This window comes from Phalacrocorax carbo, chromosome 7, assembly GCF_963921805.1.
Source record: "Phalacrocorax carbo chromosome 7, bPhaCar2.1, whole genome shotgun sequence".
In the NCBI taxonomy this organism is placed as follows: Eukaryota; Metazoa; Chordata; class Aves; order Suliformes; family Phalacrocoracidae; genus Phalacrocorax; species Phalacrocorax carbo.
Genome location: NC_087519.1, coordinates 48,740,964 through 48,759,473, shown reverse-complemented (window position 1 = coordinate 48,759,473; position 18,510 = coordinate 48,740,964).

Here is an 18,510-nt window from a genome sequence, read left to right as displayed (position 1 = left end):
GATGTATTTCCTTTGTTAACACGTTTGAGCTGAGAAATGGATTAAGGACCTTGAAATGCCTATTTGTAAGGGTAAAATGCCACCACACTGCAAGAAAAATTTTTCATTTTAGAAGTTAACTCCAGAATGTCTGTAAAGGGCCAACGTCCCTCCAAAGACCCTTACCACCCAGACGTCTGTTGTTTTGCTACGACAAGGTGAGATAAACTGAACACTGTGCAGGTTGCAGTGTTCAGTTTACCCAAATTAAATTCAGTTTACCCAAATTAAATTCAGTTAACCCAAATTAAATTCAGATTACCCAAATTAATAGACCTTTGCAGTGCTCAGAAAAGTGTCAACCACAGTCCATAACTATCTTGCTAATAGAAAACATTCCTCCCTTTCACCCTGCTCCCCGGTTCGGCATTATTCCAAACACCTTGTTTTTGCTCAAGTCCCCAGAGCCCCAGATGCGTCTCTTGAACATTTCGTAGCATGTAAGCAGTGAAATTACTGCTCATTTCCTTCCCTTGTTTCCACCTCATGGTTCCCTGACATTCGCAATTCAGTCTCCTGTCCACTTCCTCCTCCTTTTATCCTCAGTCCAATACTGCGAGTCCTGGCATCTCAGGAGCAATAAACTTCCTTCCCAAATGAGAGCTGCTATTATACAGAAGACAATTACTTCTAGAACTGCATTTGGCTACCTACTTATTTTCTTCCCTCACGTCCCACTTTCACTTGAAGATCTGTAGTTTTCATCCTAAAACTAATTATTTATCTAATCAAGAAGTTCAACACCTTCCCATAATTATTAGCCACGTGGCTATTATACAATCCTGTGATATTTTTGCAACTTTCAGGTAAACTATGTAAAGGACTTGCCATCTGGCGCTTCTCTGGTGTTTGCTTTAAAAAGGTTTAGCTCCACTAGAAATGACCAGTTATGAATACATTACTGGATGTTTAGGTAATCGCAGCTTTGAAGATAATCCTCTTCCTGAGCCTCTTAGAGCTGGAGCCTTCACAACTCAGATATCAAGATAGAAAGTTTAATGTTCTTTGAAACATCCTTAACAGACCCCTCTCTCATCTGCTGAATAGAGACCCCTCATCTTTCTTTAGACCCACTGCCTCCTCCAAAATACTGTAAAATTTGGCCAGATGCAGGTATTTCAATAGTTTTGGGTCATATTTGTTTTTAGATCCCCTTTCCTGTCATGACCTCATTTCTCTTTCAAATACTGTTATTCACCTTTGGAAATTCAGATTTAGTGATGCCTTTTGATGTTTGTCTTTAGAAAAACAGAAAAAATGGGGGTTTTTAAGCAACGTCTGCCTTCTCTGAAGAAATGTCACTCTATTTTTAAAGGTCTGTTTCCTTTGCCAATTTGTTTATGGACTTAAAATATAATCGCTTTTAAACTCTCTCTTTGCTTGTATACTGTAGCTTTATGTTTCCCACCATCTGGCCTACTAGTTATTCTCCACTCATGCCAGATTTCTACTCCTCTTCTGTACCTGGGTGATGGGTTTGGATTAGAACTGCCATAAAATCTGTCAGTTGCATAAAAACAAATAGAAGAAAGGAAGGGGGAAAAGCCCCAGAAGGTTGGGGTTTTTTAGTGTGGTTTTTTTTTCGTTCTTTATTTGCTGGGGTTTGCTTTTAAGTTTTTAACAGAAGCACTGTCTTATCCGTTTGTATAATACAGAACTAAAACACCCTGCCACCTTCCAGCACTTTACCTTTGCCATCCAGTCTCCACTCTGTGCCTCTGACGGATGGCCAGCAGAAGGCCTGGAGCAGAAAGCTAATTCAGCTCAGCTAAGTGATCTGCCTTAAAAATACCAAATGGCAGGTCTCAGATGACAGTAATGAAGTTTCCGCTTCATAATGCTGAGTCAATCAGTGATACATGATACTTTTTTTTTGATAGTTTTTAGGGTGTTTCTTTACAGAGACTGACATGAAACAAGATCGTGAGATTTCCTCAAAGGGTTACAAGGCCAACTGAAGTTTTGTGACTCAAGCCCTACATTTAAGTTTCTTGATTATTTGAGTGTATTACATTTCATAACGTTCACCTGCCCAACACATGATGACAGTAACAGAGAAATACTAACAAACATCTATCTACAGCTCCTCATAGAAACCCACTACAGAATTGCTGTTCAATAAAGTGGGAGGGGGATTGCATTTCAGATCTGTATTTTTACATTACTTCTCTTTTTCAAAGAAGAAATTGCTTCTCCTCCTCAAACAGTCTTTGCTTGCTTATCTCCTCAAACAACCAAACAAAAATAAAAAGGAAAGAAAAATACAGCTGACTATTATAGATTTATTACATTTCTTTTCTCCCATCCTTTTTTTTTTTTTTAAAACATTTTCGTTCATCTCTCAGCTCCACCTCTTTCTCTTGTGAGATGTTGGCTGACCTGCAGACAGAAGACCCTATGGGCAGGAGCACTGTAATCCACGGCCATGCCGATTGCGACCTCCCCACGCACGAGTCACTGCAAATCCCCTCCCTCACGATGTTTCACTCCAACTCAGAGCCACTGCTCCAGCCAGCAATCTCCTCATCTCGCATCACAAGACTGCAGTTCCTTACCTGCCAGGCAGCGTCAGCAGCTGAGGCGTATGTCTCTGTGCACAAGCTTTGGCTGGAACAATCAAAACACCCTAATGAGTACCGTGTATGTGCTCCTCCAGCAATTTCTTCAGAATAAAAGAAAGGTTTCCAAACATTTCCACTACCACACTCTATTCAAACACTTCATAATATTTTCCACAGAAATTTCACCCATTATTTTAACAGAATTGGTGTATCAATCCGATCAATCTATGATCTTCCTTCTGTAAACATGATTTGAAAGATGTATAATAATTCTGATTTGTGTAATTAGGTAGACAACTGAAATTCATGGTCTCTGTATGCTATCTCAGAATATGAATGCTTTTTTTTCCAGGCATGAGTTCTCAGCTTTCTGAATATTTTAAGCTATCCGTAGCAGACAAGATTTGCAAAAGCTTTTTCTGTGCAGTTTTGGAAGGATGGAAAATGGTGCCCTGCTCTGGTCAGTCGCTGGGCAGGCAACCATCTTGCGATAGGGCTAACGCTGCTTTTGCTATCTCTATTAACTTTCGAGCTCCCCCATAAAACACTACAGAACTAGTTTGTTCTCTTGCCAGTTTTCCAGTTCTAACAGAAATTATTGTTGTCAGAGAAAACTAAACTTTCCATGTTGAAACCTTGAAAAGTTGCAAAGCTGATTACTCCTGAACTACAGCTTCTGTATGTGAGGTGACTTGTTCTCAGACCAGAGCAGTTACCGATATGACCCTCAACCACATTAACACTGCTGGAAAGGACATTAAAAACTATTAAGGCTCATTAAACAAAAGACTTTTTGGCAGCTTGGAAATAGCATCTCTATGACTGTCAATTAAACTGTTTTTTAAATGCAAATAATCAGTAGCATGTATTTTCTAAAGACAATATTCACTGGAATGAGGCAAGAGGAAGTTTCTGAAAAGTATTTTTGGTAACAGAAAGTCTTCCCTTCTCCAACGTGAATCTCCAGATACTTCTGCTCTGATCTCGTTTGCTGCAGTACGCTTCTTCATAATACTTTTAATTGTTACCTTTCCCTTCCGAATGCAAGGTCCCTTCTACTTTTCTTAAAGATATACTTGTCCTTTTGAAAAAGGTGGAGAAATCTTAAAGACATGAAAGACAGTTTGGCAACTAAATAACTCCCCCATCTGCACAGCCTTCACTCTGCCCCTCCTACTCACTCATCCGCATTGTGCTCAGTTGGAAATTTATTCCCCAGTAAAATTTAAAACAAGAACAGAAGAGCTAGCATTGAAAATAGGCAGGAGTATTTTAGTATCCTGATTGTAGGAACAGATTTTTCCACCATGTGAGCAATAAAGTCAGGGAACTTCTTCAGATAAATCAGTATTTGAGTGATGTTCATTTTGCAGAGGTCTAAAACATGCTTGAGTCACCTAGGAATAAGATTTCCCCAAACCTTTGAACAGATGACCACTTGTACTGCTCAAATAGAAGCAAACTCATATTTTTCAAAGTGGGATCTGTTACTGCCTACGATTACATAGGGAAAGGCATCTCATCAGTCAGGCCATAAGCGGGAGGAAATAGACCTCATGTTTGAAGCCATTTTGGTTTTGGGGGTTTTTGGTTTGGTTGGTTTGTTTTGGTGTTTTGGGGTTTTTTTGTGGGTGTTTTTTTTTTTAACCCCTTACGTGATGCCAGTAAAAAAAAATAATCTTTGCTGCACGTACACTTCATCTTCTAAATCTGATGCTTTTTAATCACGGATATTAGAAACACAGTCCCAGCACTGATGTATTTTTTGTAAAGGCAAATTAATTTTGTTGTGCAATGAGCTGTTAAACACTATGGCTTGCATATCACCCATCCTCTCTTAAGAGTCAATGTCATTGTAGCTTTAAAAATCCTTTGCAAAGAGCTGCATTTCTTTGCTTGCCTCCTGTTGCTGAGGAAAGGATTAATCCAGTGACAGAGGATAAGTGACACCGTATCCAGGATTCAGGAAGGCTAAGGAGAGAGCGAGCCGTAGAGCGGCGCAACCCTAGAAAGTATCTGAGCGCGGTGTCTCAGCACCACCTTCGAGGTGGCAGCCCTGCGTCCTGGCTTGGCGGTGCAGTCCTTCGTGCAGTCCTTCGGCTTGGCTGCGGAGCGGTGAAGCAAGCAGGAAGGGGACAGAACTGCAGGGCCGCTGCCTGAAAGGTATCTCCGCCCTTCAGGAAAGGAAACTGAAGAATCAAGAACGCAGGAAAAGCCTTCTCAGGATCCCTTAACCAGCATAGATTTGTGCCATTATAATACTGAAGAATTTTTGTGCACGGTATTTTTAAACCTATATTCCACAAGGGCTATAAACAGGGGAAAAAAATGCTTTGACATATACCACTCAAGTGTGAAAGTAACCTTTAGCTTTAATGGTTTATTCAGGAACTATCCTGGTGTTTTTAATTAGCTAATGCCTCACTAAAATCTGCAGTTCCCAAAAGAACATAATAGTTCCATAAAATGGCTCTGTTTTAATTTCTCTAGTTTTAATGTAGCACGCAATCTCCCGTCCTACATCCCAACTGTAGTTAGCATGGCTAATTACTGTATGAAACGGTATGAATCGTAGTTGCGGTTGCCATAATAAGTACTTTTAGTGTATTTCTAAGTACATTACTGGTATTACAGAATTTATTATGAAGACACAGTAAGGAAAACAGGGAGCCAATGCCATTGAATACTCATGGAATTGGTAGAGGGGAAAAGGGTTATGGAATAACAAATCTCTCCAATGAATTAGGTGATTTCCAGTGCTTGTGATATTCTAGGTACATAAAAAACTCTTCACTGAAAATGAAAAAAAAGAGGAAAGAAAGAACACAACAAACTCCTCAAACAACTGGCAGAATGCTAATTTAAAACAACTGTCATAAAAGTGAAGAAAAATTTATTTCACAATCTTTAAACCACATCAAGAATATAATTTCCTGACAGAGAGATCATAAAGTCCAAAACCTATTAAACTGGGGTTTCACATCTTTGAGATTTGATAATAAATTAGAAAGATGTGAAATCCTTTTTTAATATGCTTTGGATATTAACAGTAATATTTCCCTATAGTAAGATTATAGGCTGAATTTACAGATCTCAAACAATTTTAGAATGAGTCAACCTGTCAAATCGCTCCTCACACAGATCTGTGCAAGGGATGAAGACAGTGAACTCTCTAAATTTCTTTTACTGATGTATATTAATTCTGTCAAAGATCACTTAAGATCGTCTTTCCTCTGTATCATAAGAACCATCCCAGAGAGAAACAAACATATACCTTGTTAATTGAAAAAGATAGCAAAATTAAGAAGTTTAGCAGGTGGTGCTAAACTTCTTACACATTGTACCGCGATATTCATGAAGCCCAGCTGCTCAGCTGCATACCTCTGAACTTGTTTTTTCTTCAGATATTAAGCAATTTTAAAACATGACCTTGGGAAGGAACGTGAGCTCACATATCAAACAGTGTTTCAGTGAATACAAATAACTGCATCATGCCAATGCAGATTCAGCTTCAAGTCATAATTCTCAGCCCACCCCAGTCTTGAAAGAGAATATACCTGCTGGTGAAGGAGAACCTCCAGAATATTTTTTAAAGAAAATGCAAAACAAGAAAAAAAAATAACTAAACCACAAACCTATAACGCTGCTGCAGCAACATCTCCTATGGCCCCACCAGCTGGAAGAGAGTCCTGGCTGACTTGGACACCTGCAGTTACCCAGCACCAACTCCTGCTACATAGCAAAACCAACACAAATTGCCCCAAAGCCACCAGAAAAACAGCAACAGCAGCCCCATGACACCCTGTCACTGCCTTCTTAGGGGGGTGCTTCTCAGTGGCAAAAGCAGCCACTTCTGAACAGTGGGATGAAAAACACTTCCAAACGCATGAGTGGGAGCAAGTATTCTACTGCGCAGTTGAGCAAAGACTAGGAGGAACGATGGCCTGTCATGTGGAATACTGCATAAAATTCTGCTTCTGAAAAAGTACCTCATTTGGGAGCAAATTAGAGATGGTACTGGCTGCACTTCAGGTCGCGAGCAAGGGGATGTCATTCCAAAGGTATTTTTTGAATCCTACTTGCGTGGGCAGTTGGAGCCAGTCAAAAGCACCCTGCTCCACTCACACTGCTGCCCACACCACCTTCCTCAGCCACTGAGATGTGGGGCTCAATCTACTCCCAGAAATTAGCATTTTAATTGAGGTATTTATTTTAAATGAAGTGTGGCAAAGAAAGAAAGATGAGCAAATTCAAGAAGCTACTAACAAGCTCAGCCAACTTTTGATACCCCATGGCCCAAAGCAAGATTTTGAAGCACGACAGACTTTTTCTGTGGGAACTTTTCTGTAGGGAAAAGTTCCTGGGAAAAAAAAATATCTTTTTTCTCCCCCCACCTCCCCCCCTTTCCTTTCCAAAACAAGAAGCCTCACTTTTACTAGTCAATAATAGACAATAGGAATTTCAGGTGCAGGGAATTCTTCAGGAAAGGAAATTGGTGGTGGGTGTCAGACAATCTGAGACAGTAATAGAGATGTTCGTCATAAATTTAAGCATGCAAAGAGACGCTGTCTTTTAAGTCTACACTGAACGTGCATATGCTGGAAAGTAATTACTTGCTACTCCATGATGTTCTGTTGTCTTGTCTTCTAACTTGTGGGTAACATAAGGCAATTTCAACAGAAGATGCTCGCACCAAGCTTGCCTCTCTGATATTGTCATTAGGGGAAAGAACAAAACAGCATTTCAGCTCAGCACTACCACCCTGAAAGAGAATATCTGGTCATACCAACAAGTGACAGAGAAATACTCTAGACCAGCAGCCATCACATGCCTAGTTACTTTAACATTGCATTCACCTCACCAAAAGTAAATCCATTTATCAGTCCCACGGGTACCTGTATCAGAGGCTCTGCTGGCCAAGCTCACCTCTTTTTTTGGGCACTCCAGGATGGCAGAGCCCTAAAAGCAAATAGCACCTCATGTCTTAGACATGAGTAAATCTTGCCCTTATATATAACCATATCGCAGGAGAACACCTAGTTCAGCATCTGTGCTACATACTATATAGTTCATTTCTGCGTATTTTTGTAAGATATTTGATGGGGAGGGGAGCTGTTACCACATTATATCGACTTTGCATCAAATTCTTATGCAAGCAGCCTTTTTCAAGAACTAGATGAAGCTACGCTTCCTTAGCAAATCCTTTGGGTACATACGTGGTTACAGCTATAAGAAGTGGGCGTGCAAATTGTGACATTTAGGGTTAAGAAGCTATCTTGTTAAACACTAATTTTTTCAAGGTGTCAGGCATGCAATATTTACCAATTTTCTCATCTAGTACGCCAAGTAATAGTTCTAATTGATGAGCCATTATCAGACTCATTGTCGAACTTGAGATGGAAGTTGTTGTGGAAACGTTAAAGACTAGATAGAACTTTTGAAATTTTTAAGGAAAAAATATCAAATGCAAATATATAAAAGTTTAGTATAAAAGAATGTCACTGCAGAAATAAGCATATAAAACTTGAGACATCAAATGCATACATTCTTAGAAATAATCCTTAAAACTGTTAGAAATACCTAATACATCCTAAAAATCTGTTATTACTCATATTTGCTCCAGACAGTTCCTAATGCAAGCTACAATTTTGCCTTTGATTTTTAATAAGAAGGTCTGTCCCTCCACTCCATTTGTTTGGGGGATTCCTGTCCATTCACAGCAATCTAAACAGTGACAGTTTGAGTTCTGGGGGCAGGAAACTTAAATGCAGCTTAACTACATTGTCTTTACTACTACTACAGTGAAGTGCAAGTTGCCCCTGACATCTGGCTTGTACTGGCACGGCTACTGAACCTGAAAATTGTGATGAAATCTGGGATCCTACAAATGTTATCTCCTGCCTTCACTGGAAAAAGACCAGATCTGCTTGCTGTCAAGCAAGCGTATTAACCCTTGCAGTAACTCAGCTCCAGGAGGGAATAAACGGTGATGTGCTAATTCTATGATCTACCCACGAAACCAGGGAAGTGCAGCACTGGGGAGGGTGGAAACCAAAGCTACCCCTTTTGATTGTCTTGAAGGTCTTCAGGATGTATTTCACTTATTCCTGAGCGCATGCTGTCTTTGTATGGCAGACTAAACTGCCCTGCACTCTGCTGCTTTTTAGCTGTGGTACGCTGACAGCTTGTAAAGACAGACTCGCATTGCGCCACAAGTTCCTGCAAGGCCACTTGCTGATTCAGCAGAATATCCCTATCCAGGAGCTGGAGAATTGAACACCTCCTTTTATATGGGCCAGATCATGAAAACAGGCTCTCCAAAGCTGTTTTGAAGTAAATCACAAAGACATAAAAGAGGGGGAGAAAAAAACAAACCAAACACACCAAAAACCAGCCCATAGCTACAGTTCCCCTTCATGTCCTCCTATTCTACTTCTGCCAAGAAAACGCTTCATGAATTGGAGTATTTTATCAATTTGCATGAAAACAGCACAATGCCCTATATTAAATACCAAGCAGGACTTCTCATGCTATCAGGTATGAAGCATATACCAAATTTTTATTACCTAAAGCAACTGAATAGTCTACGGCAAGGTTTCCAGAGCTGGACACAGCTGGTTTCTCAACTCTCATTACATTAAAGAGTCACCGAGTCACTGACCATCCATCATTCAGATGTCTGTCTGCTGGAAGGGATGCAGCACGGGGCTGCCATGCTCCACGACGAAGCGTGCACAGAAGTGTGCCGTGAGCACACTGGGACCCATGCTCTCTGCAGGCTGCTCTTTCTGCAGGTGCTGGTTCCTTCCCGTTCTCTTGCACTCAACTTGTAAACTCTTTTCCCAGAAACTGCTTTGAGATCATTTGCAGAAGTTAATGCAGAAGCATTCATTCGTTACTAATTTTGATGGCTGTATTTTAAGTGTCCAATAATCTTTCTTACAGGGTCTGAAATTCTGACTTTTTTTACTCTCAGCCTGGAGCAAGAAGGTTTTTACCATTGCAAACCTTTGCTTGCCACACATTTCCCTGATGCTGGAGGCTGGCCAGCGTCAGTCACGCTGTCTGTCACGACCGCTGCAGCTGCACCACTTTTACATTCACATTGTGTTCACTTCTGGGCTAAAGGTGTGACTTTCTGATAAGGGCAATCTCTTAACTAAAGCTCAAAATACCAACTTTGACTTCCTCCCTCAGTGTCTCAGATGGCAGACAAAGACAAACTGAATAAAACATGCTATTCTGCAGTCACTGACTTCATGCTTTTGGCATCTGCATGAAAACTCGATGAAAGTTATTTTTGCAAGAACTTAGTAATACACCACTGGTTTTTTTCCTCTTAAGAACTTCTTCTGAAATAGCATTCTATACCGGTAGGGCAGCTAAATCAAGGTTTTCCTAAATTGTCCTCACATTGCGTGATTTTATAATACAGAATCATAAAACTTGGTATGGATTCATGTTTTCACCAAAACACTTGTCCTACCAAGCCTCAAAGAAGATTCAAACCCCAAAATGGTATTGCAGAACCACACTGAAGTACACGGAACACACAAGTTTTCACAAACATTTTCTTTAAGTTTAATAACAAAGTATTTCTTGGCAAATTATCTACACTAAATTTTTTTTTTAAAATTTAAATAGTCAAAGGGCAAAGAGAGTCAGAAGTACAGTGTTTGGTGCTTAATTCCAAATTTCCCTGCTAGTTAATCATTGGGTGTGAAGAGAGCCAGAGCTTCTCAGCTCTCACGACTCTACAGGCCAAACTACGAACCTAATAATAAAGGCATAGACATATTCATGGTTTTTTCAGAACAGAAAAAACTGGGTCTTAAACAGGAGACAGTCCTGCCATAGGGAACAGCGTGAGAGATGGGGGTTCTGGCCGACAGCAAGTTGAACCCGAGCCAGCAGCGTGCCCTGGCAGCCCCGAGGGCCAGCCGTGCCCTGGGGGGCACCGAGCCCCACATCGCAGCCAGGCGAGGGGGATTGTCCCGCTCTGCCCCGCGCTGGGGCGGCCTCACCCCGAGCGCTGTGGGCAGCGTTGGGCACCGCAGGACATTGAGGGTATAAAGGTACGGGAGAGTGTCCCGAGGAGGCCGCGGGGCTGGGGAAGGGTTTAGAGGGGAAACCGTACGAGGAACAGCTGGAGTCCCTGGGTTTGTTCAGCTGGAGCAGAGGAGGCCGAGGGCAGCCTCATGGCCTCTGCAGCTCCCTCCCGACGGCAGGAGGAGGGGCAGGGCTGGTCTCTGCTCTCTGGTGCCCAACACCAGGCCCCGAGGGAATGGCAGGGAGATGTGCCAGGGGAGGGTGAGGCTGGGCATTAGGGAAAGGTCCTTCCCCCAGAGGGTGGTGGGGCCCTGGCACAGGCTCCCCAGGGAGGCATCACGGCACCAGCCCGGCGATGTTCCAGAAGCGCTTGGACAAGGCCCTCAGAGACACGGTGTGAATTTGGGGTGTCCTGTGCAGGGACGGGAGTGGGACTCAATGATCCCTGCGGGTCCCTTCCAGCTCAGGGCATTCTGTGATTCTGTGATTCCTCAAACAGGAGGCTGTAAAAATTGGAATTTGAACAGATTGGTATAGCAGGTAGAACCACATAGCCCCAAAGTGGATTTCCTCAGTCACTACCTGTCCATCTGATTGCACAGGTTCTTCAATGAGTAATGAAAAAAACCCACTAAAATAGCTTGTTTTAGCGAGTGTCTTGTTGACAGGCATCTCTTCACTATTACAGCTGAGAAGCTTCTCCGATGAGCTAGTCACTTAAATGCTACATTAAAGGAAGGGAGGGTGACATTTCAGGTGTTGGCACCAGTTTGCATAAACAAACTACGGGTTCAGAAAGACTGAATGTGCTTTGCATAGGTACTTGCTGATGCTAAATCCCTGCTATATCTATCAGGTTTTACTGAAAGCCTATATCACAATGCATGTTGGGCACTTCTCAGTATCTTCTTCTGTTTCAAAGCTTTGTGTAATAGGCCAGCAGTAACCTGTAGGAATAGCAACATTTTTGGGGAGTGCAACAATTTTTTAAATGGTTACAATTACTTATTCCTTCCTAGCACATCACAGGCTGGGATTTTTTTTTCTTTTCATTACAGTTTGAACAGTTAATCTTTGTACTATGAGCTACGTGAAATCTGCAGAGCACAGTAAATATATCGTTCTGGCATTTCTTTCAAATGTTGTCTGGCTTCAGCAAAGAGCCTGTCTTTGAAGGCTCGGCCACCGCGGAGGGTAGGCTCTGACCACAGACCTGCCTCCATTGAGCTTTCTGCAGGTAACTGCAATAGCTCAGCCGCTGTGCATCGTGTGGTCAGGAAATTTCCACCTGTGCACTGCATTTCCAGCCCACAGGTGCCTTCCCACCCCCTCAGCTGCTCACCTGCCTCCAAATGCAAAGCTTGCATCAGCATGAATAACAAAGCAAGCATAGAAAAATCCCCAGCCTTATGCTGATCCATTTGACACAGTATGCTAATTCCTCTCATTTTTCCAGTGTCATTTTTCCCCCGATCAGACAAGTTATATCCCACTCCTGTTGGCATAAGAAAGCCTCACCTTTGTATGATTTTTAAAATAAAACACGCTCTAACCAGCTGACAGTGTAAATTTCAAAGTGACAGCAAACACTGCTAGCATTTAAGACCCACTATTCTTGAAAATTATCCATTTGTTTTGTGGAAGCAATGCAAGCAGATTTGCCAGCTGCGTAATTCCACATACTTTTCATGTCTACTGTGGAGTTTGTAAATTGCTTTAGTTATGAAACCCAGACTTGAGTTCTTACAGAGCCTGCCTAGGTCAAAGAAAATTTTTCCAATGAGTTCAGTGGGCGGTGGATTAGGTTCCACGTGAGACACAAACGAACGGAGCCTGATTAACAGCAGCGCCGCACTTGAACCTGATCTTGTGCTGGTGTTGGCACTTCATAGGCAGTAGCTCTCAGTGAGAAGAGCAGCTGGTAAAGAGGGCAAAAATCAAAGAGCAATTTCCTCCACATTACAACCCGTCAGAAAAAAATAATACTGGAAGAGATCAGCTTTCCATGAATTCAGTCTCGACTACAAGAGGCACAGGAAAGACTGACTGAGAATATAAGCTCTGTATCAACACACCTTTGAGCATTTGTTGCCCTAAAATGGACTACTACTGTTTCATGGGAAATACGGATATATGCATCTCTGATTGGAAGGACTATACGTTAAAAAGTTAACTTAATGGTAAAAAAAAAAATCTTTTTACTTTAGGAATATAATTGACTTAGACTTGGAAAATAGTTTAAGATGCCACAGTCTTTTTTATCAATATACATTATAGCCAGCATCTGAGAAGCTGCTTATCCCACCACACTGTCAGGCTCCAATCTGGCAGAGGTCTATAAATGTACTTGTGTGCACTATGAGTAATTTCACTGACTCACAGGGGTGGCTCAGACAATATTGCTAAACAGATGCACACTTTTTGTAGATTCGAAGCCTCAAAATACACGTCCCTCTGATAGCTTAGAGGCAGTCTGAGCTTGTTCATATTTCAAAGCTTGAGTGTTCCTAGCCAGCCTTAAAAATTGCAGTGGCAACTTTGCTAACATCAGCGAAATACAGGAGGAAAATGTGTACCTGAGCCCCAGCTGGGCAAGCGGTGTAAGGGCACAGACCTGGAGTAAAAACACTATCTGATGAGTCAGCCCAGGGGCACCATCATGTCCCTTTCTCCTGCAGGAAGAGCTCTGTCACAGTCCTCCCCTGACTAAGATCACCAGGGCTTTGTAAAAGTCACCAAAAGATAAACAATATTCTCCCTCCTCCCAGGCTTCGGTATCCTGAAGAGACCTGTTCGATGCTCCTTCCAGCAGCGGCTTTCCCAGCTGCAGCTCAGCTTCAGTGGTTTGCTTCAAGCACAGTTTCCTGATGAGGTCTCCCCAGTCTCCCAAACTCCTCCTTGGGTCAGAGCCCCCAAAACCTTTCATTGAAGACAGGACAATTACTTAGAGGTAGCCAAAATGTCTCCAGCAAGAACATTTCTGTCAAGAGGATTACAAGGGGAAGCCATTTGTTTTCCACGGACCATCACTGCTTGACATGCCTTACGGATGATGATGTTTACTAAACCATTATTTCCATGACACTGAGGTTTCACCTCTTTTCCTGTGCCTGCCTGCACAGCTTCCCGGTGGGGACAGGTCAGAACTGTAACTCAGGGACTGGGTTTTTGCTCGGGAGAGGCAGAGTTGCACCTGGGTGCTGCCGTGATTTCCTACCCTCAGCACTGACCCGCCATCTGACTGACCTCAAGGCTCCCTCTTATTTTCACAGATGTATTTTCTTCCCTGTGCAATTGATGCTCAGCCTCTACTGCTCATTTACACTTTATTATTCCTGTACGATAAACATTTCCAAGTTAGCCCAACACCTTTATTTAGTCCTAAGTGTGCCCTGGACACCTGCTAATTATCATCCATGACATATAGCATAAAGCTATAAGTTTAGTTAACCTTATTTTGTTAGGTGGTGGGGTTTTTTTTTCCTTTTTACTTAATCTGTTAAAACATATTTCTTCATGGGGAGATGACACCGCAAATAAGTTCTGTAAGAAACCCTTTAACCCAGAAGTTTTCATAACACCATGCAAGTAAAACCTATGCACATTTAGTTAACCCCACCCAGTGATAACAACTGCCTCTCTGTATAATAAACCTTTCTGTATTATTTTGTATAGGGCATCGTTGGTAGTCATGAGGGAGATCATAATTCTGGAAATTTTTTTTTTCTGAAAGATTTAAGGTTCAAGTTATTTGCAAAAGGAACCAAAAAGAAATGGTGACTGATTAACATAATTCTGTGAGGTAAGTAAACAGCACAAAATACATATCTCCCCATGCCTGTGGATTCAGATTTTTACTTCATTTGCTTCACTAAGAGGCTTTCCAGCAATAAACAGCAAACAGCCAAGTTCACTTAGAGGGAGAATTTCAATATACGTGTTTGCTGAAGAGTGTAATCACATCAGAGTCTGAACTACGCGAAAGAGAATATTTCTATGGGTCACAGACCATTCTGCAGCTGTGTTACTCCACATAAATTCAGTTTATGAAATACCTCCCGTGGGGCTAAAACAGCAAGGCTTTGATGAGGACTGCAACTACACAGAGAGTCCATAACCCCGAGGGTACTTTATACAAAACATGCAGAGATACATGGAGTTCTGATAAGCTGAGGAATTCCTTCACGACCAGCAGAACCCTTATCTTTCCCTTTTTGATTGTGTATGATCATAGTAACCATGAAATCTGTGTTGGACGACTTAAAAAAATTTAGGAAAATCTCAAAGTCATCATCTCGACTTTTGTATTAGATATTCAAGCAACCACTTCTTACAGTTCAGTAGAAAGTTTGCAGTCAAATAACTAAGAGCTACATAAAATGCCATCAATTTACATGGTTCACTAAAATGAACCCCCAGATTATACAGTTAAAATTTCAAATAATCACGCATCTTTTTAATGTAGCACATTTTGGCATTTAATTTTCAGTTTTCACCTCCTCATTAACGGTGACATTTCTTTACCTTGAAACAGAAGGGTTAAACCCGGAGCGCGGGCACAGCAGATTTGGAAGGGAGCATCGCATTCTGCAGGGAGGCTAGAGAATGCACATAGTTCATTAAATAATGTGAGTAGTAATGAGGGTTTACACAAATCAAACAGTGTGTTAGGTAATTGTAATGTTGCTTTGTGGTAAACCACCTGTCAGGAAGCACTTCCAGCCGAAGACTCAATCTGCTACGGTGCCTCCAGATGATTTCTAATTAGTATAAACTTCATCTGTGGCATGGAACCAACATATTAAAAAGGTATCTGGGTTTTTTTTTTTTTTTTGTATCTTCTTTCACTCGTCTCCTCCTAGCACTGTGAAAATGGCTTTTTCATATGATCCTTTGAAGAAAGCTCTTTTACCATGAGTACTAAGAGAAGCCTACCACACTTATCTGAGGAAAATGAGAGACTTTCATACAAAGAGGAAGAAAAGCCGAGCTCTGGAAAAAGAAGAGCCCTAAAAAGACTGAAGTTTGTAATCAAATGTAATCCTTAACTTCAAAAGGTTAAAATAGTGCACACCTCTGACACTGACATGAAAGGACTGTGTGCCGATAAACATCACTGAAGTTTTTTGTGTTTTGTTTTTTAAATATCAAACACATTTTTAATGGTTACCCAAGGTAGTGGTGGATGCTCTAATAAGAGAATAGCCTAAAATCAAAATCCCCACCCCAAAAAACCTAAGCTATTGCAAGAGTAAGGATGAGCACCTCAGGGTAGTCCTGCCTGCTGCATTCACAGAAGGACAGACAACAGGATCTCAGTGGTACCCTCTCACGCGCCACATCCACAAACCTGGAGAAGACGAAAGCCAAATGCCAGGACACAAACCACCCCCTTTCAAGCAAAAAGGAACTGGCAGGAAGCATTTAAAGTGTGCAGTGTGTCTCCTGACATACAGTTTTATAGCCTCTACCTTAAAGCAGTTTTTTTCCTTTATTCTATATTTGGCTACAAAAAAAAAAACCCAGAGTTATGACAGTGGCCCTCTCTCCCTGCCCCCTCCCGACCCCCCCATCTTCACAGCTCTTCATTAGCCAACTGATCAAAGAAACTTGCATTATATCCTCGCAATTTTGTATTACTTCATTGTTTTCTAAATTAATTACAGGAGCCTGTAACACACTGGTATTTTGAAAATGGCTAACTCGTTCCCCATAAATTAAATGTATTCAATACCTTACTTAAAAAAAAAAGAAAAAACCACCACCACGAGAGTTGAGCAGGTGGGGTAACGAGGGCTGATATATCAAACAAAGAAGGCGGCCTTTGCCTACGACTCTGAAGGCCATGGAAAGCACATTTAAATGAGGAATGTTCTTCAACAAGGAATCCTCAGATCTGATGGAGACTGAAAACTTTTCATGTGAAAAAAATTTAAAAGTCTACAGAGACAATATTCCCTGCCTTGGAGCTCAGAGAAAAGATTTAGAATGCTGGATAGAGTTTAATTTTTCCAAGTAACTAAAAACACCCTTAGAAGTATGAACAAAGCAGTCTGGATAAAACAGAATCCTACCTGACCACTCATCCGTGTTTGAAGCCAGCTAAGCCTGTTTGCTGCTTTGTTGAAGCATACCTAACACTTCTGTTGCACTCTTCAATATTTCCTTATTAAAAATAAAATAATAATAAAAAAAAGGATTAACAACCAGACTCTAAGAGAACAGCCGTTCTAATGAAACTTGCAGACACAATAAAATTGAAAGCAGCATCAGAAACTCGAATGCGTCAAGTTAACTTCTTTTTTGTTATTAAAAGGAGAATGTTACCATGAATTTTACTTTTTATTCAGTTTAATCAGTGGGGTAAGAAAAATCATTTTACTCAAAAACTTACCCATTAGATCTAGAAATCACTTGACAGAATAACAACCGGATGCCAAGAGATTGTTTACTGGGTTATTCACGTACTACTGCTCATAAATAAAAAAAAGCCCAAATTCCTTAAGTCTGCGTAACCTACCTCGCCTCCGAGCACACAGACAACTAGCTAGCAGTAGGTAACTAGCTGAGGCATAACAAAAGCTGTCTGAGATGTTGTTCATCCCTGGAAAGCAATCAAGAAGTGCGTGTTATGAGTTTTCCCGGAATGATTGGTTATATTCATTAACTCAAGCCGCACAGAGAGTATCTTTCACTCAATTAATCTCTAAGCATGAGGATAGTACTTGTGAATCATCTTGCCATTTCTCATTGCTTGGTTAGCTATAATTTTGTGCTCCACTACTGCTTGCTGTTAGAGAAGTTAGAACAATGATGAATGGCAGCAACTGTCATTACAGCTACTTTGGCATTCTTGTGACAAGCTACAATAGGGTCTTTTAATTAAAGCTCAGGACAGTGAAGCTTCTCTAGTAATAGTAGACGTTGCATGCTCTGGGAGATAGTTAAACTTGTTCTAAGTTAAGTTTGAACCTGTGTTTGTCAGAAAACAGATTTAAATTATTTCAGGATGTCAGTGTGTAAGTTCCCACAGACACCTAACTTGGAGAATTTGACTGGATTCTGAACTAGTACCTCGCGCCCCCCCCCGGAAATAAAAAGTGAGCACCTGTGCTGTACCTCAAATGTAACATCAACAACAGCAGGTGGAAGCAGATCTCTGGTTCTTTAAGAATGAGCGCTGTAATCATAAGCCAAATGAAAAATACACAGTCACTGCTTCTTATTCTGTAAGAGACCGTGAAAGCTGTCACAGAGATCAGCTGAACAGCAATGCTGGAGCTGTGTCCGTCACCCTCCCCCGTTCCAGCATCTTTCCTCAGTCAAGAGGCTGATTTACTCCAGGTATGCAGGTGACAGGGAAGGAAAGGCACACACTGCTTACTACAGCATCTAAAGAAAAATACGGCAAGAAGTACAAAACCACCATTTGAACAGACCTACTTGCAGAGAACTTGCATTTTCATATTTAATTTTTCTGAAATGCAGGTCCCACCCCCACTCTCCTTTTATTCTTTTATGTTTTGATGTTGGACAGACAAAGTAGAAAGTTGGGGGATATTTTCCTTCTTTCAAGCCAGGTGCTGATCTAGAGTTAAAAGTTTGACCTCAACACAAGGACCGCCAGCAAAAGGTCAGTCCACAGGTGTACGTGCAGGGCCTCTACATCATCCTACAACAAGTAGTTCACAATTAGATTGATTTGTAATAAGAGTACTCTTTTTTGGTTTTCCCCAGGTTGCCGATTGATAACATCATCATCGTCCCTGTTTTGTGACAAAACAGTTCTTAATTTGGTAGTAGCCCTTTCCTTACAAAATCTAGGACTGAAGACTCGACCGCACAAAGTTATTTATTACAG